At 45.3% G+C, this 24,889-nt stretch overlaps 2 pseudogenes; both read left to right on the top strand.

Annotated features, from left to right (window-relative positions):
- The first annotated feature begins 843 nt into the window (after positions 1–843).
- Positions 844–13,961, top strand: LOC130916100 (tubulin epsilon chain-like; annotated as a pseudogene).
- Positions 13,962–14,457: 496 nt separating this feature from the next.
- On the top strand, positions 14,458–16,752 carry LOC130916662 (tubulin epsilon chain-like; annotated as a pseudogene).
- Positions 16,753–24,889: the final 8,137 nt, after the last annotated feature.

Below are 24,889 nucleotides of genomic sequence, written 5' to 3'. Positions count from 1 at the left end.
GGTATGCACCATACAGTTTCTCTCAATTTGCCATTGAAACTAAGTTTAAGCAACACCCCCCACATGTCCCCAAATGACCTAATATTAGCGGGCCACGCCCCCCAATTGTCCCAAAATTACCTGATATGACCAGGTCGCGCCTATCAAATGTCCCCAAATCAACAGAAAGTGAGCTGATATTGTCACTGAAATGTCCCCAAACCAACCTGGCGGGGCTAAGATCTGTATCTCTACACAGCAAAGACCCAGAGTATTTTCTCCAGAAATTGCAGTTTCTAGTCAATAACAGAAGGGTAGTACTTGTCCCGGACTTTACAAAATAGACAATACGCAGTCCTACGAAATAATGATTATGGGTGACGGTGTGAAATGAACAGGTATACATTTGTGTTAATAAATGGAATATATATATCTAGAGCTTTCATTTGAGATGCAACATGTTAAATTTGATCAAGTTTTGAGAAAACAGGAGCAGGAAATGTTTTGACCACTGACTGCCCGAATATTGTCCAACTCGATTGCCCACTGATAGCACATGGTAGGCGTCACCACTACAAGACTATTATTGTTACAAAGCTTTTATTCGAGGTACAACACTTTAAATTTGAGAAAGGTTTAAGAAAAATGAAGCAGGAAATGTTTTGACAACTGACTAAAAGTGATTGAGTATTGTACAACTCGATTGCCTGTAATATTTGTCACACTGCTGTTGCCATAATTGTGCATTCCTTGTGGGTGTGGTATGCCCTCCCTGTGGGTGTGGTAATACAGTACAAAGGGAACCTCTTTGATGTGTCGTGTGCACATGATGAGAAGCACACTGAATAAAGAGGTGTTGTTTTACTCAAGTCTCGGCCTTCAATGTACTTAGATTGAGGAAGTACATAACAAAAAGTGGTGACGAGGATGGGATGCTGAAAAAGCAAGTGGAGCAACATGGCACAGCCTCTTGGAAAGTAATCGACAACTTTATTCCAGGGAGGACAGATAGCACCGCTAACAGAAGGTAATCAACCCCGAGCTGGTGAAAGGGCCGTGGACAAGGAAGGAGGATCAGATGGTGATCGACCTGGTACACTAGTACGGCCCCAAACGCTGGTCGGTGATCACCAAGCACCTCCAGTGCTGCATCAGCAAGTAGGACCGTGAGCATTGGCACAACCACCTCAATCCACAGGTGAAGAAGTCATCGTGGACGCAGGAGGATGATCGCATCATGTACGAGGCCCACAAGCGGCTGGTCTGAGATCACCAAACTACTGCCCGGAAAAATGGACAACTACATTGAGAACCACTGGAATTCCACAATGAGGAGAAAATTGGAACATGAGGGCTACCTGCAGGACGCCGCTGAGAAGACGTGCTCGTCGATTCACAGAGGCGCCTGTTGACACCTGTTGAGGCACCGGGCTACGAACAGAGCGACAGTTTATTTCTTTGCACCTGCAGGTGGAGGCAAAAGGTACCAGCAACATTACTTTGGGTAATTGCCACTTGGTGTATTCTGCTTGTTGTATTCGGTTGTTGAGCCTCCTTTGAAGCCATTTCCAATGTGCTAGTTCTTTTAAGCGGTTGAGGCTCCTTTGAAGCCATTTCCATTGCCACTTTATTTCAAAGGCTTTCTAAAAAGGTGCGTATGACAGCAAAAAGCATGTTTATTTCATATTTTCCGTGGTAGTTTATGCTCCTGAATGAAATGGACCGCATGAATATGTGTGGAAGCGCTCGATATATTTCTTCAGTTTTTTTAATCCTGCGCCATGAAAATGAGCGACTTCCTGCATTGACCAGGATTCCGAAGGTGACGTCAGGGGGATAGTCATCTTCAGTATACATCCATTACTATAGTATGCAGAACGACTGCAGATTCAGTTGATATTGCGGATTAATTTGTTTATTTTTTGCATCACTGTTGTGTTACGGTAAGAGCACAGATGGACACAAGCTTGGCTTTCTGAACACTCCTTTACTTCCGTATCCACACACGCTAACAACACACTAACTCCACCCACATATCCCACAATCCCATGGTATTAAACTGTCTATATATATACAGCATATATATATATATCTTACAGACACAACATTTCCCCCTCCCACCGGAAAGTGCAACTGAGAACACACAACTAACAAGAAGAATAACATGCAACATAAACTATTGTCGGTAGTCCCACACCCAACCTAGGTATGATATGATGTAACATAGTCCCGAAGAGTAACCGGCCGAGCTCGGACCCTCACTGGCCTGGCATCCAGCTGCTGTGGCGCCTGGAGCTGGGGAGCAACCGGTTCCTCTGGTACGGCCCACACTGGAGGTGCAGGTGGTCCAGGATCCACTTTTAGTGGAACTCTAAGTGCAGCTCCATCTGGAGGTGAAGGCGGTGGAACCTTTCTCAGTCTGCAGGCATGCCAACGGGAGCCATCGTCCAAAAGGAAAGTCGCACGGCCCAGAATCCGTATGACTTGCCTTGGTTGCGACCAGAAAGATGACATCTTGTTGAGGCGTTGTGGCCGCCGAGTCCTAACCCAGTCCGACACCTGGATCGTTGTTGGACGTGCCCTGCGCCTCCAGTCCACTTGCTCCTTCGTCTTCCGCTGCCGTACTGCCACAACCTCCTTTGTCTGCGCGAGTGAGGGCCTGATTGGCAACAAAGTGGGGGCCCGAAGCCTGTGCAGCGGAAGTTCAATGTCCCGTCCTAACATAAGCTGCGCTGGGGACACTTGAGTCGTGGAATGGGGGCTCGCCCTGTAGTGTAACAATGTTTGGTTGAGAGCAACTGGAAAACTACAGCCTTGTGCCATGTGAGCACGGATACCATTTTTCAGCGTAGCATTGAAACGCTCCACACCTCCATTTGCCTGAGGGTGGTAAAAGGCGGTTCGAATGTGCTTGATGCTTCTGCTGGCGAGGAAATCCACAAATTCCGCTGATGTCAACTGAGGGCCATTGTCAGTCGTCACAGTCTTTGGCAGCCCCCAGCGAGCAAACAGATCATCAAGAATTTGGATTACAGCACAGGACGTCACCGTACCCACTGGAACCACCTCAGGCCACTTGGAGTGGAGATCATACACAACCACAAGGAAGCGCTGGTGGCGAGGAACATTACGGCCATGGATTTCACCACATATATCCAACTGCACGTGGGCCCATGGTTGAGAAGGCCATGCAAGTGGTTGTAAGGGAGCAGCGGGTGGAGGCCCTGCCTTGCCACTGAGGAGGCAAGCAGAGCAGTCACGGACCAGATGCTCAATGTCCTGGTCAATTGCTGGCCACCACACGAACTCACGGCACCTTTGCTTGAGCTTAACCACTCCAAGGTGGCCCTCATGTGCCATCGCCAGCACACGAGCACGTAGGGTGGTCGGAATGATGGTACGGAGTCCCCTTGACACACATGTGTCAGCCCAGCAGGACAACTCATCCTTCACCTTAGCAAATGGCTTTAGCTCCTCAGGAAATTTGGCAGGCCAGCCCAGTCTAATATATGTGCGGAGCTTGCACAAAATCGGATCCTTATCCGATTCAGCTTGCAGTTCCTCCAGCTTGACTGTAGACTGCAAAGGCGCGTACAATGTCTGTATAAGGATCGGTTCCTCGTCCTCTGCTTGCCTAGACAGCATGGGTGGGACAGAAGGCTTTGAGGCTGCAATAGAACGAGAGAGGAGGTCAGCTACAACATTTTCCCTGCCTGGAGTGAATACAAGATCATAGTCGTATTGCCGGAGGCGATCGGCCCAGCGGTGGAGTCGCAGCGGCTTGTGTCCGGTGCCGGATGTGGCAAGCACCGTAGTCAGGGCTTGGTGGTCTGTTCTGATGGTGAAGTGCCGACCATAGAGGAACATGTGCCACCGTTCGCATGCCCATACGCAGGCGAGCGCCTCACGTTCGCCAACCGAGTAGCGCTGCTCCGTCTCAGAAAGAGCGCGAGATGCGAAGGCAATTGGCCTCTCTACTCCATCCTGCAGCTGGGAAAGGACAGCACCAACTGCAGCCGTAGATGCATCGCAGGTCAGGATGGTTGGGCTGTTAATATCAAAATGAGCCAGGATCGGAGGGGATATCAGCCGGTCTTTCAGGGCAGCGAAGGCAGCAGAGCATTGTGAAGACCACACCCATGGCTCATTCACCTTCAATAAGCGACGCAAGGGTGCTGTGGTGTCAGAATAGTGGGGCAGAAAACGCATGTAATAAGCAGTCATCCCGAGAAATGAAGCAACCTCGGCCGCAGAGGTCGGTTCAGGAATGCGCCGCACCGCCTCAACGCTGGACGACAGGGGCACAATTCCTTTCGCTGAAAGACGGAACCCGAGGAAGTCCACAGCTTCAGCTGCGAATAAGCATTTGTCAGCGTTCAGAGTGACATGATGTTTCTCCAGGGCGTCAAACACACTGTGTAGGCGGGCATCATGGGTGGCCTGGTCCGCTGCGTGGACCACTATGTCATCTAAGTAGACAGCAGTTCCTGGAAGCCCCGCCAAAATCGTTGACATAATTTTCTGAAAGCAGCTGGGTGCTGAGCTCAAACCAAACGGCATGCGTGTGTATCTGAAAACCCCCGAGTGAGTCACAAATGCAGTCAGGTCCCGGCTGGTGGGATGCAGAGGCACTTGGAGGTAGCCTTGTCGTAGATCAAGCTTTGAAAAAACTGTTGAGCCATGAAAAAGGGCTGTGAGCTCCTCCACTGTGGGCAACGGGTACTTGTCCGGAATGATGGCCTTGTTGACCTGCCGTAGGTCAACGCATATCCTGAGTCCCCCTGACTTCTTTTTGGCGACCACCAAATTGGAGACCCATGGCGAAGCATCAATGGGCTCAATGATGCCATCCAGTAACATGGAGGACAGTTCGGCTGAGACCCCAACCCTGAGCGCAAGTGGCACGCGCCTGAGAGGCTGGATTACTGGCACAACCCCTGGATCTACACGAGGGCGGTGATTGAAAGCCGTAATACATCCCAAACCATCGAACAATGCTGGACATTTGTTTTGAAGCGATGCAGGTAGGACCTGCATTATAGCCTGGCCGCTGTTGTCCATCATTGAAAAGCCCAGTTCTATAAACAGGTCCAAGCCAAGCAGGTTGGCCCCCTGGCGTGCCACTGTGAATGGGAAGGATGGTAGATGCTTTGACCCGTAGCTGACCGGCAGATTAAGGGTGCCCATCACGTCGATTTTTGAATTTCCATACCCCTGCAGAGGGAGTCTGGGACGAGGGCCAAGCTGAAGATGGTGAAAGAACATCCTATAGGTTGCATAATTGAGCAGTGACGCTGCAGCTCCAGTATCCACCAGCAATGGAATGCCCACCTCTCCCAGTTGGACAGTGCATGTCTTGAATGACGCACTGGTAGATAGGACATTACTAATGTCAGCAGAGCCTGTGGCAGATCGAGAACTGCAAACCGGATTGTTAGGTGAGGTGACGTGGTATGTAGCTGAACGACATAACTTAGCAAAATGATTGAGTTTTCCACAGTTTCTGCACGTTTGACCGCGTGCGGGGCAGTCTGGTGCTCTTGTTATATGTGTAAATGAGCCACAGTTGCTGCAGTGTCTCCTATCTCCCCCACGAGGGCGCTGTCTGACCATTTGTAACATTGCAACGTCAGCCTCCCTGCCTGCAGTGTCTGGAGCTGATGCATGTTGAGATGGTGGTTGTCGTACCACGTGCTGCGTCGGCATTTGTTGGACGTACATGTTTTCGGTGGAATTCAGCAAAGAAGAACATTCAAGTGCCGACTCCACTTGAAGTGCTATTTTGATGGCGTCAGCGAGTGACAGATCGTCAGATTCCATTAAGAGTTTTTCTCTCGTTTTTTCACATGATGTGCCTTCAATCATTTGATCTCGTATCATTTGATCCTGCAGCGCGCCGTAGTCACAGTGACTAGCAAGGCCGCGGAGGTCTGCAACGAAGGACTGAATTGACTCGCCCGGTCGCTGATGGCGCTTCCGCAGTTTGTATCTGCGCATCAGAACTCTCTGTTTCCCCGTGAAGTGAGCCGTCAGTAACAACACAGCCGCGTCGAACGTCGTAGCGGACCCAAGCGCTTCCAAAATGCGCTGTCCTTCGATGCCGAGGCAGTGGATGAGAAGAGCCAATTTGCGCCTATCCGGCATCTGCTCGTCGGTGAACCCCATTGCAACAACGTAGGCATTGAAACCTGTTAGCCATCGGCCCCACGGCACGACGGGCTCTCCCGGTACCGGCAGGAACGGGTCCGGTGGAGGAAGGTTAAAGCCAGCCATCTTCGTCGCCAAATTGTTGTGTTACGGTAAGAGCACAGATGGACACAAGCTTGGCTTTCTGAACACTCCTTTACTTCCGTATCCACACACGCTAACAACACACTAACTCCACCCACATATCCCACAATCCCATGGTATTAAACTGTCTATATATATACAGCATATATATATATATCTTACAGACACAACAATCACGCCAAACAAATGTGCTGGAGAAAAATTTTGCTGCACCAGGAAGAGGCGTATGAGCCTTTTTGGGTTTCAAAAAGTTCCCGTTAACCGTGGATATTGGCCAAAACAAGCCCTACTACTGTGGGACCATTGGACTTAGGAGGAAGTGTGTAAACATTGTGTTTTGTATAATGTAAAATAGTGGGATCATGGCACACGTTTTAATAAGAAAGTGGCTTGTATTTTGTGGCCGGCGATTAGCGGCTTGTGCCCCCCCCCCACAGACACACACACTTTGCCCCCCGGTCCTCTTTGTGTGCCCAACGAGATTGCGCTTTCCTTGGTTTGGCCACGAGTAGCTCCGATGTCGGCTGAGAATGGGCTATTTTCCGCATTCAGTCCCGGCGACGAGCACTGCCAGCCTGCCGTTGTTTCTGGTCTTTCCGCCGTCTCGGAAGTCTGGGCGGGCAGGGAAATGACAAAAGCCGGTGGTCCGGGAGGTGAAAGAAGTGGACAGTTTTGAGCATTGTGAAGTAATTTTGCCATGTCGTAATGAATAAATGCATTTTTAATATTTCATATTCCGTTTAGCACATGACCATACCATTTATTTAGCAATTGGGGAAAAATACTAATAAAAATAAAAAGAATATCCTGTAAAAATATTGGAGTAGAAAGAGTGAAAGAATGACATTTTGCCGCTCTCTTCGTCGCATTTTCTTCATTATGAATAATTCCCCCTCGATGGGCTGATGTCTAAATCAGATGAAACCATTCTCCTGCCGACGTCAGCCTCCTGTTGGGGACGCGAGAGCCCTATAATGGTAGTAGTCGTGGCGAAACCGCAGATTAAAAGACTAATTTCTCGCCATTTGCGCTTTGCCAATTTGTTGTATATAGTCGAATGGTCTCAAAATATGATTCTAATTCACATAATAATGCTATGTAAGACTTTTTTTATCCTGTCGTACGCACTTTAATGTCAGTCTACTAGCTTCTTTTGTGCTACTTCATTTCTTAGTCCACAAATCAATCTCTCTTAATGCGTCTTCTTAAACATCACCAACCTCACAATGTTCAGGTAAGCTTTCGCTGCGCCGCTACAAACATAATGACAGAGTCCCCCTCCTCCTGATTTCTCCTATGAAATCAGAATCTCTCTGCAATTACAAGGGAATTGGGTGAAAAATCTGCATTAAGAGCATCTGTGATCTCCCTGTACGTTTTGCTGCCAGGTTTATCAAGTTCCTCAGTAATTTGAGAGTCTTTGGCCCAATAACGCTCAAAAACGTGGGCACTACTTTCTCTCTGGCTATATCATTAGCTTCCACGGATTTATTAGTTGCAGTGCCAGGTCACAGTGACAGAAATAGAACAAAATTCCCATGTTAACCTAATTTGTAAACAGTATACTGGTTGATGTCAAAACTGATAGCCAATAAAATATAGATTCATAAGTTTGTAGTTTTATGCATTTATTATTAAAGTATTTATCTGTTAAACAGTGAAAATTTGGGAAAAACCTTGCATGTCGATGAGTCCCTGAATCTTATGCTTACGCCCTTAAAATTTTAAGTTAGGGGCCACTGTGCTCCCAGTAAAAGATGTTTGTCTGGAGCCCTATATCGGCCGCCCAATATATTGGTCGACCTTCATAGGAAAGATCATCACGAAAATGGTGAATGTTAACGTTGAATAGTTATCCTTTCATATCGGTTATAGAGAGTATATTGGTCAATCTAAAAAAAAAGTCCATATATATTGGTTGACCTTTAGTGTTTACCATTCTTTGTTTTCCTATAGGAGAATGCAGAATACGTTAACCCACCAGGCCTTACATCAAGAAGCCACTGAACACGTTTATGTTATTCATGAAGGAGCAGAGGCCATTGGTGAAAGCCACAATGATAGAAAAGGGTAGCGCCTAAGTTAACCGGGTCCGAGGGCAGATGGTGAGTGTGTCTGAAACACGCGACATCTTCATTGGTTTGGTGTTATGAGTGTGTACTGACTCTATGATAGCATCCACAGTGGAAGTCGCTGACGGTGACAGAGCGGGAGAGCTATTTTGAAGAATCGAAGCGGCTCAGGAGAATCCATAAAACCATGTACCCCAACTGGTCCTGTAAAGACAACTATTTGAACGATCCAATATGTAAGTACCTAAGTATTAGTTGATCATTTAAGAAAGCACCTTATCGTCTGTGAAATTATTAATTACGAATTTAGGTTATAAACATATTTAAAAAATTGACCTATAAAGCATGAAACTAATATAAGAAATAGGATAAACATGTATCTTAACAAACAGTGCTTAGCATTTAGTATTGGTTAATCAAACATTTGAACACTAAAAACTACAAATTCACCGTGAGCAAGTAAACAATTATATCACCAATAGTATCCCTGCAGTTTGTCTCAGGATGTTCTGCAGAGGCGGTATTTGAATCATGACCAAGTAGTTTGCAAATATCTCTGAAAATCTTGTTTACGTTGTGAGTACCAGAGCCAACTTGAATTGCCCTCTGACGGCTGTTCACTAGTCTTGACAGTTAATCCCTCACTGCCCGACTTTGCCAATCTAAGATCTAGTGAGCAATATATAACCTTAGTAAAGGCAGAATATTGAATTGGGTGTCACTAAAATGATTTATTTAAAATTATAATTTCAATGCAATTTAAACAGCACATTTTTTGACAACTCTCGTGTCAGGAGTGATGGGTGTTGTGCTTCTGTGTTTGCAGTGTCTCCACCTAAGCTCCCGCCACCCACGTGCCCGCTCATCCAGCAAGAGGGACCTGAGGCTGACCTCATCTGCACCGTTTTGGAGGAACTGGAAGCCATGGATGCCTCGTTCCTGCATTCGAAGCCCAACGCAGACTTGACTTCCACTCTATTCAAAAAGCTGGAGTCTTAGAGGCAGCGGAAGTGGCCGAGTTGTCATTCTCCTCCTCCGGTAGTCTGACTATAGGCCACAATCCAGACTTGAGCTCCTTCCTTTTCATGGGCCTGGAAGCCTTGGAGCCGGCGGAAGTGGCCGAGGCTGCAGAAGTGGTGGAGGCGTCGTTCCCCTTCTCATCTGGCGGACCTCTGCATGTAGGGCCCTATGCAGACTTGGCCTGCGCCCTCTTCAATGAGCTTGAAGCCTTGGAGGCGTTTGAACCAGCCTAGGCATCTTTCCCATCCTTCTCGTCCACCAGCATCATCCTCCAAGTGGGGCCCAGTGCGGACTTGACCTTCGCCTTATACCAAGGACCTCTCAGGACAGAAAAACAATAAAGTTAATAGTTTCTCTGCTTCTTTGCTATGTGGAGGGGAAGCAGACAATCGATTAGTTGGGTCTGCAATGCGATGCAAGACGAAAACATCAAATAAAGGGATCTCGTTTGAGTTAAATTAGTTGATTTGGAAGCCAACTTTGCTGTCAAGTGCAACCTTTCTTCAGTATTTTAACATTTTAGAGGAGCGTAAATATCTGGTGGTCATCTTGATTTGGGAATTGTCCACTCTTGAGGAACCAAACAAAATAGCTGCAGGCTTTTGTGGCTGCACCAGGGAGAGGCGTGTAAAGCCTTTTTGGGTTTCAGAAAGTTCCCCTTCACCCCGAGATCGGCCAAAACAACTGTGCGACAACTGTGGGACCATTGGACTTACGAGGAAGGGAGAAGGAGGAGGCTTTGCAGTGGTCCAAAAGAGGGATTGTTGAGCTAGAAAGCGGCATCGCAGTGACGATCACAGGACAAGAAGAGCAGTATGAGCGAGCCAAGAGACTCCAGGATAAAATGATCACCAACCTTACCATGGCTAAAGACAGACTTGCCATTTTAGAGGCAACATTGGCTTCAAAAGGCAGAATTCAACCCCAGAATGCTTCAAATAATATTCAAACACAAACAAAATCCTTTCCTAAAAGTCTGCCTCCAGTGTGAGAAATGGCCAAAAACAACAGGCCCTCCACAGAAGCAAAACCACCTTGTCGAACCTCCGATTTCAAGGTCCCTCCCCAAGTGGGTAGACCTTCCAAACAGCCCCAGATGAGGCAGTTTCAATTTAAAAAACGTGGACAGCAAACTGGCAAACATGACTCTGAATGAAATTGTAGACACCAGAGTGTCTATAACATTTAATGATCTCGCAGGCCAGGACCTGGCTAAACAAGCACCTCAGGAGATTGTCATTCTTCCTGCCTTACGACCACAGCTCTTCACTGGTTTGAGAGCTCCAGCACGAGGTATGCTCTTGTAACCCTGTAACATATTTGTGTGACACTGCTGTTGCCATAGTTGTGCAGTCCCTGTGGGTTTGGTATGCACTCCCTGTGGGTGTGGTAATACAGTACAAAGGAACCTCTTTGATGTGTGGTGTGCACATGATGAGAAGCACGCTGAATAAAGAAGTGCTGTACCACTCAAGTTTCGGCCTTCAATGTACTTAGATTGAGGAAGTACAACATAAAATGTGGCAACGAGGATGGGATGCTGAAAGAGCTCGTGGAGCAACATGGCACAGATTCTTGGAAAGTGATCGACAACTTTTTTTCCAGGGAGGACAGATGGTCAGTGTAAGCACCGCTAACAGAAAGTAATCAACCACGAGCTGGTGAAGGGGCCGTGGACAAGGGAGGAGAATCAGAAGGTCATCGACCTGGTGCACTAGTACGGCCCCAAACGCTGGTCGGTGATCGCTAAGCACCTCCAGGGCTGCATCAGCAAGTAGGACCGTGAGCGTTGCCACAACCACCTCAATCCACAGGTGAAGAAGTCATCGTGGACGCAGGAGGAGGATCGCATCATGTGAGAGGCCCACAAGTGGCTGGTCTGAGATCTCCAAACTACTATCCGGACAACTCCATTGAGAACCACTTGAATTCCACAATAAGGAGAAAAGTGGAACATGAGGGCTACCTGCAAGACGCCGCTGCAAAGATGTACTCGTCAATTCACAAAGGCGCCAGCACTCGCCATGTCAACCTTTGACACCTGTTGAGGCACCATGCTGCGAACAGAGCGACAGTTCATTTCTTTGCACCAGCAGGTTGAGGCAAGATGCCCCGTTTTAACGCACCAAAAATAGGAACCAGCAACATTACTTTAAGTAATTGCCACTTGGTGTATTCTGCTCTTTGTGTTCGGTTGTTGAGCTCCTTTGAAGCCATTTCCAATATGCTTATTGTGATAAGTGGTTGAGCCTCTTTTGAAGCCATTTCCATTGCCACACTTATTTCAAAGGCTTTCTTAATCTCAATCTATTAGCTTCTTTTATGCTGCTTCATTTCTAAGTCCACATATCAATCTGTCTCTTAATGCGTCTTCTAAAACATCACCAACCTCACAATAATCAGCAAACTTTCACTGCGCCGCTACAATGACAGAAATCCTCCTGATTTCTCCTTTGAAATCGGAATCCCTCTGCAATTACAAGGGAATTGGGTGAAGAATCTGCATTAAGCGTATCTGCGATCTCCCTGTACGTTTTGCTGCCATGTTTATCAGGTTGAAGAAAGTTCTTGAGTAATTTGAGAGTCTTTGGCCCAATAACACTCAAAAACGTATGGGCAGTACTTTCTCTTCGGCTGTATCGTTAGCTTCCACGAAAAAGCCAAACCGCTCCGTGTACAACTCCTCTGTTCCACAAGCTCATCAAAAGGGCCAACAGAGCCAATAACTCCCGCCATAGCCCCTGGTTATACAGCACCTTCACGCTACTTTTGAAATGTCCGCTCTTCCTCCTCCCCACGAAGTCACAGGTGTCCTCTCAGGTGATTTGTCCATCAATAAATCGGCAACGGATTTATTGGTTGCAGTGAAACTGACAGAAATGGAACAAAATTCCCATGTTAACCTAATTTGTAAACAGTATACTGGTTGATGTCAAAACTGATAGAGAATAAAATATAGATCCATATGTTTATAGTTTTATGCATTAATTGCGAAAGTATTTATCTGTTAAACAGTGAAGATAAGAGGAAAACTTGCATGTCGATGCGCCCCTGAATCTTATACTTGCGCCCTTAAAATTTTAAGTTAGGGGCCAATGTGCTCCCAGTAAAAAGTCCGGAGCACTATATCGGCCGCCGGATATATTGATTGATCTTAATAAGAAAGATCACGAGGAAGAAGGGATACAAACCACGGGAGCGGCACCGCTAAGCTAGTAGCGTCTGCTTTATGTAGCAAATTAACTCACGAAATAAAGTTTAAAATGAGCCAGTCTGTTGTTGTTCAAGTCGGACTCGCGTTGCAAGAGTATGCCCATTTCAACAAAAAACGCTTGTATGACGAAGCCACTGGCGCGTTTTTCCATAATGTGGATTTAACGAGCCGTAATAAGGGAGTCTACTGTTCAAATAATGGAGAAGTCCAATTGCTGAAAGCTAGACCAGTGCTGTTGGACATGGAGGAGCGTGTCATCAGCCAGATGATGAAAGGCCCTTTGAGGGACGTGTTTGACAACACTCAGGTCCTCACCGGACTGTCAGGTGCGGGAAACAACTGGGCTGCCGGAAACATGATGTATAGCCTAAACTACAAGGACAAGATATAGTGAAGCAGCTGAGGAAGACGGCTGAAAGGTGTGACTGTCTGCAATCTTTTTTTCTCATCCACTCTACGGGAGGCGGTACAGGTTCGTGGCTCGGGACCAAAGTACGCAGTCTCCTCAAGGATGAATTCTCTGAGGTGTGTCGCATAGTCACACCCGTCTTTCCGTCTTTGAACGATGATGTCGTGGTATCCCCTAACAACACCGCGCTGGCCTTGAGAGAGCTCACGGCGAACGTCGACTGTGTCCTGCCAGTTGAAAACCAGTCATTGGAAGACATTTTGAACATGCAACGTTCATCCCGTGCTGGCAGAAGACTGCCAATGATGAATAGGTTAAACAGGTCAGAGTACTCTCTTGGAATGAAATTGATGCTAACATGCTACTTAATCTTACCAGCGTTGCCCGTTTTGGTGGCTACCTCAACATGGATCTGAATGAAATCGCCATCAACCTGGTTCTTTTCCCTCAATTACACTACTTGGTTCTCAGTCCCCTCTCCACACCGGCAGACGTAGGCGCCCCAAGCAAAAGAATGAATCAGCTCTTCAGCAACGCCTTCTCTCAAAGCCACCAATTAATCAAGGCGGATCCAAAGCATAGCCTCTCCCTTGCCTGTTCCCTCATGGCTCGAGGAAATGTTCAAGTGTCGGACCTACGCAGGAATATAGATAGGTTAAAGCCTTCGTTGCACTTTGTCTCATGGAACCCACCAGGCTGGAAGAGCACTTCGTTGCACTTGGTTTCATGGAAGACTGGAAGAGCACAAAGCCTTCGTTGCACTTTGTCTCATGAAACCCAGAAGGCTGGAAGAGCTCAAAGCCTTCAATGCACTTTGTCTCATGGAACCCAGAAGAATGGAAGAGCACAAAGCATTCGTTGCACTTTGTCTCATGGAACACAGAAGAATGGAAGACCAGTCTGCGCTCTGTGGCCCCCGTCGGTCACTCGCAATCATTATAGGTCTTGGCGAAATTAATACCGTCTGCACCCTAACTAAAGATGTTTCCTATGAGTGCAAGATACTGGTGAGCACAGGCCTGTGGAAAAGTGGTGACTATGCTGGCTGGTTGTATGATAGGGAGGTGGAAGGAGTCTACAGCAGGGAACTTTTTTTGACACTTGGCTGGGTGCTTGCTGCTGGAATGCTAGAGAAATTTTTGATCCAACAAGTTCTGCAACAGGACAAAACACTACTTCCTCCCGTACTTATGAAATTTGACATTCCTCAAGGGCCCTTGGTGGAGTGCAGCTCTGTTAAACAACCTCAATGGCTCATTGGTTTCCTGAGACACCAAGGACTGATGCTGCTGTCCATGCAGGATGACCAAGCCTCATTATTTCAAGCTTTTTTCATAGCCAACCGTCTCGATCATCATCTTCAGGACAAAGTTCTACACTGAATGAGATATGCAATGATATGCAGCAGCTATCTGACATCTTTGAATTGTACCTTAAATGGAAGGAGCTGGAAAATGTTTTTTTGGACCTGAATGGACAGTGTGGTGGACTTCAATGAAAAGGATGCTGTCACTGAGATGCCTACGCACATTATGCGGGGAGATGTCAACTGCAACACTAGGCAACTAGCTTTAGACAAAATGGATAACATATTGCTGAGACCGGAAACATTGGAGTGGAAAGGGCAGGAGACCGTGAAAGTGGACAAGAAGGACAGAAAAGAGAGACTCCAGGATGATTTGGACATCTGCAGTGATGCACCTCTTGAATCTTTACCTCCCAGGATATCTGTCTCTCAGGCATACCGACTTAGATTCCTGACTAGGAAGACTGTCAAGAGCAGCTCAGTCAAGAGTTTCCAAGGTACAGTTGAAGAGGCGGACAAGTTCCCAGTATCTCAAGTTGTAGAGCTGCTTGCTCATACTGATAGACAACTGCTGGATGGGAGGGACATACAGAGATTTGCCAACAAGATGCAGCTCCAGGAGTTGATTGCCAGACGGGACAAACTGTTGTTGATACCACCATAAAAAAAAATTCCCATTGATTTATTAATGTTCAGTACATTGCAAATTGGTTCCCTGAAGATGTTTAGGCATATTGTTTATAATTTTTTTAGCTCTTGAGTTTCACCTGCCAAACATTGTCCATGTAGCATCATGTACGCACATTAATGGGCCAGAGCCCTCCAGAGCCAAGCTCCACTGTCTCGGAGAAAATGATAAAGCCAGAATGCTAAGTGACAAGATGGTGGGAATCCCCCTCAGCAACTTTGGATCCTCCAGCAGCTGCTCTACACAAAAAAGTAGCGAGAGCGACTTACGGACGAAACCCAAATCGACCGCTCATAAACCAGCGGACAATCAAGAAAATGGACCCGGTAACCAGGTATTTCCAGTACAAGCTGCTTTGGGGTGAGTTTAAACTTCCAGAAGAGCGAGACCACCGGGAACTCCGCTGGAAAATCAGGGAGTGACTCGCATACCAGCCGGCCGTAACACTCCAGTTCAAAGTACAGGCACAGGTTCGGGGCTCGGGACCAAAGTATTCAGTCTCCTCAAGGATGAATTCCCTGAGGTGTGTCGCATAGTCACACCCTTCTTTCTGTCTTTGAATGATGATGTCATGGTATCCCCTTACAACACCGCGCTGGCCTTGAGAGAGCTCACAGCGAACGCTGACTGTGTCCTGCCAATTGAAAACCAGTCATTGGAGGACATTTTGAAGATGCAACGTTCATCCCTTGCTGGCAGAAGACGGCCAATGATGAATAGGCTAACCGGGTCAGAGTACTTTCTTGATGCCAGGAATGAAATTGTTGCTAAGATGCTACTTAATCTTACCAGCGCTGCCGTTTTGGCGGCTCCCTCAACATGGATCTGAATGAAATCGCCATGAACCTGGTTCCTTTCCCTCGATTACACTACTTGGTTCTCTGTCCCCTCTCCACACCGGCAGACGTAGGCGCCCCGAGCAAAAGAATGAATCAGCTCTTCAGCAACGCCTTCTCTCGAACCCACCAATTAATCAAAGCGGATCCAAAGCACAGCCTCTCCCTTGCCTGTTCCCTCATGGCTAGAGGAAATGTTCAAGTTTCGGACCTACGCAGGAATATTGATAGGTTAAAGCCTTCGTTGCACTTTGTTTCATGGAACCCACCAGGCTGGAAGAGTACAAAGCCTTCGTTGCACTTTGTCTCATGGAATCCGGAAGGCTGGAAGAGCACGAAGTCTTCGTTGCACTTTGTCTCATGGAACCCAGAAGGCTGGAAGAGCACAAAGCCTTCGTTGTACTTTGTCTCATGGAACCCAGAAGAATGGAAGACCAGTCTGTGCTCTGTGGCCCCTGTCGGTCACTCGCAATCATTATAGGTCTTGGCTAACAACACTGCTGTAAAGTCCACATTCATGGAATTGAGAGAACAATTCAAGCTTTACAGGAACAAGGCACACTTGCATCATTACCTGCAAGTAGACGGGATAGAGATTTTTCTCGTAAGCTGTAACAAGTCTCGACTCTTTGATTAAGGAATATCATCGTTTGGATGTCAAGGCAAGGAAATTAATACCGGCTGCACCCTAACTAAAGATGTTTCCTATGAGTGCAAGATACTGGTGAGCACAGGCCTGTAGAAAAGTGGTTACTATGCTGGCTGGTTGTATGATAGGGAGGTGAAAGGAGTCTCCAGCAGGGAACTTTTGACACTTGGCTGGCTGCTTGCTGCTGGAATGTTAGAGAAAATTTTGATCCAACGAGTTCTGCAACAGAACAAAACACTACTTCCTCCCATACTTATGAAATTTGACATTCCTCAGGGGCCCTTGGTCGAGTGCAGCTCTGTTAAACAACCTCAATGGCTCATTGGTTTCCTGAGACACCAAGGAATGATGCTGCTGTCCATGCAGGATGGGCAGGGCTCATTATTTCAAGCTGTCTTTTTTTATAGCCAACCGTCTCGATCATCATCTTCAGGACAAAGTTCTCCTACACTGACTGAGATATGCAACGATGTGCAGCAGCTATCTGACATCTTTGAATTGTACCTTAAATGGAAGGAGATGGAGAATGCTTTTTGGACCTGAATGGACAGTGTGGTGGACTTCAATGAAAAGGATGCTGTCACTGAGAGGCCTATGCACATCATGCGGGGAGATGTCAACTGCAACGCTAGGCAACTAGCTTTAGACAAACTGGATAACATATAGCTGAGACTGGAAACATTGCAGTGGAAAGGGCAGGAGACCGTGAAAGTGGACAAGAAGGACAGAAAAGAGAGACTCCAGGACCAAGATGCACCTCTTGAATCTTTACCTCCCAGGATATCTGTCTCTCAGGCATACCGACCTAGATTCCTGACTAGGAAGACTGTCAAGAGCAGCTCAGTCAAGAGTTTCCAAGGTACAGTTGAAGAGGCGGACGAGTTCCCAGTATCTCAAGTTGTAGAGCTGCTTGCTCATTCTGAGAGACAACTGCTGGATGGGAGGGACATACAGAGATTTGCCAACAAGATGCAGCTCCAGGAGTTGATTGCCAGACTGGACAAACTGTTGTTGATACCACCATAACAAAAATTTCCCATTGATTTATTAATGTTCAATACATTGCAAATTCCCTGAAGATGTTTAGGCATGTAGTTTATAATTTTTTTAGCTCTTAAGTTTCACCTGCCAAACATTGTCCATGTGGCATCATGTACGCACATTAATGGGCCAGAGCCCTCCAGAGCCGAACTCCACTGTCTCGGAGAAAATGATAAAGGCAGAATGCTAAGTGACAAGATGGTGGGAATCCCCCTCAGCAGCTTTGGACCCTCCAGCAGCTGCTCTACACGAAAAAGTAGCGAGAGCGACTTACGGACGAAACCCAAATCCTTCATTCGACCGCTCATGAACCAGTGGACAATCAAGAACATGGACCCGGTAACCAGGTATTTCCATTAAAAGCTGCTTTGGGGTGAGTTTAAACTGCCAGGAGAGCGAGACCACCGGGAACTCCGATGGAAAATCAGGGAGTGACTCGCATACCAGCCGGCCGTAACACTCAAGTTCAAAGTACAAGTGCCCAAAAGGAGTGAAAAATGCACCAGCACCACAAGGGCAACGAGACACCACACACATTGGTGCCCAACACCCGCGGCAGATGCTTCGTCACGAGAAAAGTCTTGAAGATTGAAGAACAGTCAGTAGTCTGCAAGAAATCATCTACAGGCAAGACTCTGTTTGCTCCAGTTTGGTGCAGAATAGTCTGTCCGATCTGCACATACATGACTCCAAAAATGACAAAGCCAGCATCCTCAGTTCGAGAGTTAAGCAAGATATGGAAGAGTTGATTCAAAATGGCGGCTTAACCAGTGCATCTACTACTTCGGATGACACTAAGGTGAAACCCAGACCACCCATCCTCACCAAGAAAAAAGTTGGCTCACGTGACATCGGAACATCTCCTGGGAGCATTTTCTACAGGACAAGGGCCGTAACACTCAAGTTCTAAGTCCAAGTGGCCAAAAATATGGAGGCATGCAGCAGCATCACAAGGGCAACGAGACACCTCACACAGTGGTGCTCGATACTCGCAGCAGACGCTTCATCAAGTCTTGAGGAAGATTGAAGGACAGTCGGGAGTTTGCGATGAATCCTACTACAAGCAATATTCTGATCAGGAAGGGTTGATTCAAAATAGCGGCTTTCCCAGCGCGCCTTCTGCTTCTGCTGACACCAAGGTGAATTCCAGACCACCCGCCTTCACCAAGTATATAGTTTGCCCAAGTGACATTGGCACATCTCCTGAGAGCTTTTAGGGCAACGAGACACCTCACACATTGGTGCTCAATATCCGCGGCAGACACCTCATCAGAAGTCTTGAGGAAGTTAGAAGGACAGTCGGTAGTCTGAGATGAACCCTACTACAGGCAAGATTCTGATTGCTCCAGAATAGTCTGTCCGAGCTGCACATAAATAACTCCAAAAATGACAAAGCCAGAATGCTAAGCCATAATTACAGACATAACCCAAACCCTTCATTGGACCGGTCATGAACCAGCGGACAATCAAGAAAATGGACCCGGTAACCAGGTATTTCCAGACGCTTCGTCACGAGAAAAGTCTTGAGGAAGATTGAAGAACAGTCAGTAGTCTGCAATAAATCATCTACAGGCAAGATTCTGATTGCTCCAGTTTGGTGCAGAATAGTCTGTTCCAAGCTACACATACGTGACTCAGAAAATGACTAAGTCAGAATGCTAAGTGACCAGACGATAGGAATCTCCCTCAGCAGCTTTGGATCCTCCAGCAGCCACTCTACACGTAAAAGTAGCGAGAGCGACTTACGGACGAAACCCAAATCCTTCATTCGACCGGTCATGAACCAGTGGACAATCAAGAAAATGGACCCGGTAACCAGGTATTTCCAGACGCTTCGTCACGAGAAAAGTCTTGAGGAAAATAGAAGGACAGTTGGTAGTCTGTGATGAATCATCTACAGGCAAGTTTCTGATTGCTCCAGTATGGTGCAGAACACTATGTCCAAGCTACACATACATGACTTCGAAAATGATAAAGCCAGAATGCTAAGTGACAAGATGTTGGGAATCTCCCTCAGCAGCTTTGAAACCTCCAGCAGCCGCTCTACATGAAAAAGTAGCGAGAGTGACTTACGGACGAAACCCAAATCCTTCATTGGACCGCTTATGAGTCAGCGGACAATCAAGAAAATGGACCCGGTTACCAGGTATTTCCAGCACAAGCGGCTTTGGGATGAGTTTAAACTGCCAGGAGAGCAAAACCGGGAATTCCACTGAGAAAAAAGGGAGCAACTCGCGTACCAGCCGGAAGCCCCAAAGGCTCAAGGAACTTGCATGGCGTTTTGCATGCGTGGTTGGGCTCTTTCAGTTACTGGCGAGAAGAAAAAGGCCAGGAAGGAAACCATTTTGGGCCGCAATGTTTTGTGGACAATCGCCAGCCATCCTCTCACTACAAGACCTCTAAGGGGTCTTAATAATAATAATATAATAATTATAAGTGATTTTAAATGTTTATAAGATTGTATGGAATCTATGCCTGTAGTTATTGCGGCGGTTCTGTAGATATTTTTGATGTTATTTATGATGATTCGGCGATGTCTGTTTTAGCAATATTTGTTTGCTTTTCGCTAGCTGCAGCCTGTACAAAATGTGGTATTTCTTTCATGTCTGTATGTGTTCATTTATGTTACTTATTTTGCCATTTACAAGGAGCTTTTGTACATTCTATCGTTTCAGTTTCAGATTCTTTGCATTAAAGCATGCCAAAATACAACATCTGCCTGTTCCTTGAAGGACGAGATCCAGGGGAGAGTTTAGCTGGCTGTGATTCTTAATTAGGGCACGGGGTCATGTTGAGAGTAGCAGTACAAGATTTAGTTTCAAAACTGAAAAAGTCTCACTTGAAATACTGCAGAAATAAATACTCAGGCCACATCTAGCAGGGTGTTTTAAAACTGAGAATCCTGCCCTAATACGTCCTGGGGGAAAAATTACGTCTACACCACCTACATTAATTCGCTTTTAAGTGCATTCATTACAATGCGCTAAAATAATATTCCATAATACCCCCTTTATATGAAGCGTTAGCAAATAAATGGAAGCAAAAAGCACCCGTCTCCTAATCAGATCTAAACCCAGGTACCCATGTTTACTCCAAATGTAAACATTGGTCTCATGTATGACGTAGGAACAAAGTTTCTCGCAATCAGTGACGTTTCCAAAGTTAAGTCTTCGATTATCAGTGTCCGCATGATAGCGCAAACGCAGAATTCGCACATCTTCACTTTGGACTGAGTTTTTAAGAATCCTCGTTTTCTATGTCCAAATTGTGAGTGATAGTCCAAACCGTACAAATAGTTCTTTTTGTCAAATACCCAGCTACATGTAGACATGGCCCCAGTGTTTCAATGACTTCAGCCTAAAGCTCCAGCCAAACATTTCCTCATTTGAAAATATAAAATAAATACACTTCAAAAGGGTTTGTTGTTTGTTTATCGCCTTCTGGATTAAAGGAGGACTAACTCCAACATGGATTTAAAAAAAAAAAAAAAACGCCATCCGACTGCGTGCAAGGAATAGTGATGCCCATACTGTGACGGTACGGGACAAATACAAATACTGTTACACTCTAGGCAGTAAGGGGTGGTACACTGTGATTTGGTTGCCAGCCAATCACAGGACACCGGTAGACAAACAACCAATCACACTCACTTATACCTAGGGACAATATGTAGGCATGAAAATGGGTCACGGGGTTAAAAAGGTGAGAACGGTGTGGAGGACATATGTTCCGGCGTTTTGCCAAAATGTATACATCGGCGAAGCGTCTACTGTATATGAGGCAAATTTGACACCCAAAGTACTACAGTGTGCTCTCAACTTGTTTAGATGCATACAGGCAGAACGTACTAAAAAATGCCTTAAGAAAGACTTAAATGTAGTTACATCAAATAAGGACGGTTTAAATACGCTACGTGACTAATGTGGTCAACTGCTTTAAAGCTACCACAAAAAAACACAATGGTTAAAAGTAGTGATGCATGATAATACATTTTTCAACCGATACCGATAACCGATAATTTCCTCCTCATTCCAACCGATAATGTCAAGCCGATAATTCTATTAAAAGATTTATGTAAAATTTTAAAGTATACACAAAAGAAAATATTACTGTGCAAAAATATAATTTATTGCTCTTTTTTTCCAACATAAAATGTGAACAAGTCGTCAATTCCAACATCTAAATAATGACAGATTGTCTGACATTGTGTAATGGTAAACTTTTGGCAACAATTACTTACTGAATAAATACCTAAGTTGCACAAAAATGCCTTTAAAAGTAAGCCATTCCTAACATATATAACATTAACACACTGCAAAACACACCTCCTTAAAACTAGTCAGTTTTAAGTATAAATCTATTGGAAATAAGTTAAATTATCTGCCAGCGCTTCAAGTGTATTTCTCTCAGATTTCTTGGAAGAAAAATAGCTAGCTGAAAATAATCTTAACAGCCTTATTTTATCTTATTATACTTAATCCTAAAAAAAAAAAATTGGAAGAAGAAAAGATTTTGAATATTTGTGGCTACAGAATATTATTGTTATTTCATTACAACAGGAATGTGCATAGTTAAATTGATAAGTGTTGATAAGTGCCAATAAGTTTTGATTATCTACTGTGACTGTAATTGAGCATACAAATAAGTTACATAATTTGAAAAGTGATTGCTAATGTTATATGCTTTGTTGCACACTGTGAAAATGATTAACTCAAAAGAGCGAGATGTCATGTACCCGTTCTGCAGCGCTTTGTTTACATTTGCGGCACTCACGACATTTGCTTTACAGCAGCTAAACTGATACACGGCAGTACTATTTGGACGGAGTTGGAGCTCGCATCCAAGTGCGTGTTGTTTTGTGCCTGAGTTTTGTTGAGCTGAAAATAAAGGCAGCGTTACAAAGTCATCTGACCGCTTGTCATTTTACATACTGAATGCATTATCGACTGGCTGACTTTGTTTTCTCCATGTTTAAATTATCATCTAACCACTGTGCCGTCATGATAAGCTTGCTTACTGGACATCACTTTTCCAAACGTCCGTGGTGAAAATGTGATTGACATGTTTTTCATGAAGAATGGTGGTCGTGTAAACTGCATTATTTTTTTCATATCCAGGACTTCGGCTATCCGGTCATTTCGGTAAAAATGAAATCGTGTCTCGTCTCGTCTCGGCAGTTTACGTTCGTACCGGATAATCAGCCCGCACCGGCCAGTTCGCCGTGGCGTATTCGGGGCCTGGCTCTGCACGCATGCTGTGGGGGAACGCTCGAGAAACCGGGGTGTTCGCCGGAGGTCCTGAAGCCAGGGGACCAGGCTCGGCCTGCCAACGGCAAGGCAGCGGCAGCCTGCCGGACCGGCCAGAGCGGCGGGCTCCGTCGGAAGACTGCTACATGCCGTCTCCAGTCGTGCCGGTGTTTAGCCTTAGATACGAGTTTACCACCCGCCTTGGGCTGCATTCCCAAACACCCAGACTCTGTATTGTCACAAGCCCTGTAGTTTAGCATTCCCGCTAGCAGCAGCCTCGTATTCGTTCCAAAAATCTTTGTGATGCAGCATTTTGTGGCAAACTGAACACGTCCAAAAGCAGAGGTTCTGGTTGCATCCTAGCATCCTGTTCGGTGGACCAAGATGTGGCAGCCTGGATAAAACGAACACTCAAACCACAATGTTTTGCCTTCAATTGCCCAAAAGAGAATCTGTATTTAATATAAAATGTCCACAAAACAAGAAAAGCATAAGGAAAATATATAATCAACATTCTAAATAATGTGCACTTTTCCTAAGTTTTCCCATTTCATATACAAAACTATTCATTTACTGGAATATTCAGTAGTCAGTTTTACACAAACAAAAACCATAAACATGTTCATTTCTCTCAAAATTCTGTTAACCATGTAATACAGTGTTGCCAAATATGTCAAAGCAGATAAATATTAACACGAACGACCAAACAATAGCTCACATCGGCCCTTAACCCTTTAACACCTAAGCCTATTTTGGCCGAATTTGCATGCATTTGATGTTGCCTTTATATTTCAAAGAAAAAAATGTTTACAATAGCCAAATTGGGTCTTTTTTTTCAGGACACCTTGAACTTCATGTCAATACTTGTTTTCTTCACTGACCAATTATAATCCACATTTTGGACCCAAAAAGACAAAAAAATCCTAAAATCTTTTTTCAAAATTTGTAATGTTGATGTCCCTTTGACAACCAAACATGCTCGACCAACCGTTTTGAAGCTTGATAATATTTATTCAACTTGTTAGGGTAAACATTCAATAGAAAAAAATAAGATCGAATTGTTTTATGTTTGACAATTCCACACAAACCGCAGGTATGGTCATAGGCGTTTTTGGCCTTACACATACTATGGTCAAAACAGGTTATATACAGTGCAAAATAGTGAGAAAAAAGATTATATATATCATCTAACACACAAAGGGTTTGGAGGATATCTCTTTGTGAAGTTAGGTGTTGTACCCATCACCTTATCAAAAGTATATACGTACATGCAATCAAGCTTCTTGAACACACATCTGTATAAAATTGAAAAGATTATAGTGAAGAAAAATTATATACGTATAACATAGAAAAAAAGTATTTAAAAAAATATTGACAAGTAGTTCAGTTCAATTCAAAATTTTCAGGCATGCGACCCAATAAAGTTTTTTTTTGTTTTGTTTTCTTTTGTGCGCACTCAATAAAGCTTTTTCTTGAACAGGTCACGGAGCTGCGTCGCACACAATGTCACACAGCCTACTCTTTCGCCGTTTGCGCGCTGCTGTCACTTCTACTCGCCGAGATGGCGACTTATCCAAAGAAAACAACGACAAATACGGCTCATCTTCTTCCTTGAATTAATGTAATAATGCATTAGCTTGCGTTAAATGTAGTTTTAGATTTATTCTGAGCGTTTCAAAGTTGCTCGCTCAAACCAACCGGCCGTTGCTCGCTTCGCATGCCTCCCTTTCATTAGTTGGCGCCTCGCTTGGAATATTATTAGAAATGATCCCATTCGGTTCGTCCTTCTTGACATCACAACGGCTCTTGGGATATTTAGTCTTTTGTGCTGCTTTTGGTTTTGAAAAAGGACAAATGATGGAAATATGGAGATAGATACATGGTCCATGCAGCGTTTTAATGCATATTTATGAGTGCAATAAAAATATAAAATTCAAATGACATTATCTCCCGTTTTTCTTGGTCGATTGACTTCAAATAAAAACTGGTGTGGACATCAACTTCCGCACTTTCAAATGAGACCAACCAGCGGCACGTGGGTGACGTAATTACAGCGTGACGAAGCTTCAAAGACGATATGCGTAAACGTGTCGCTGCCGACACGTTCGGTGTTAAAGGGTTAATTAATGACGGCCATT

Source organism: Corythoichthys intestinalis, chromosome 5, assembly GCF_030265065.1.
Source record: "Corythoichthys intestinalis isolate RoL2023-P3 chromosome 5, ASM3026506v1, whole genome shotgun sequence".
In the NCBI taxonomy this organism is placed as follows: domain Eukaryota; kingdom Metazoa; phylum Chordata; class Actinopteri; order Syngnathiformes; family Syngnathidae; genus Corythoichthys; species Corythoichthys intestinalis.
The sequence above is the reverse complement of the archived record's forward strand: the minus strand, read 5'-3'. Positions and strand labels throughout refer to the sequence as shown.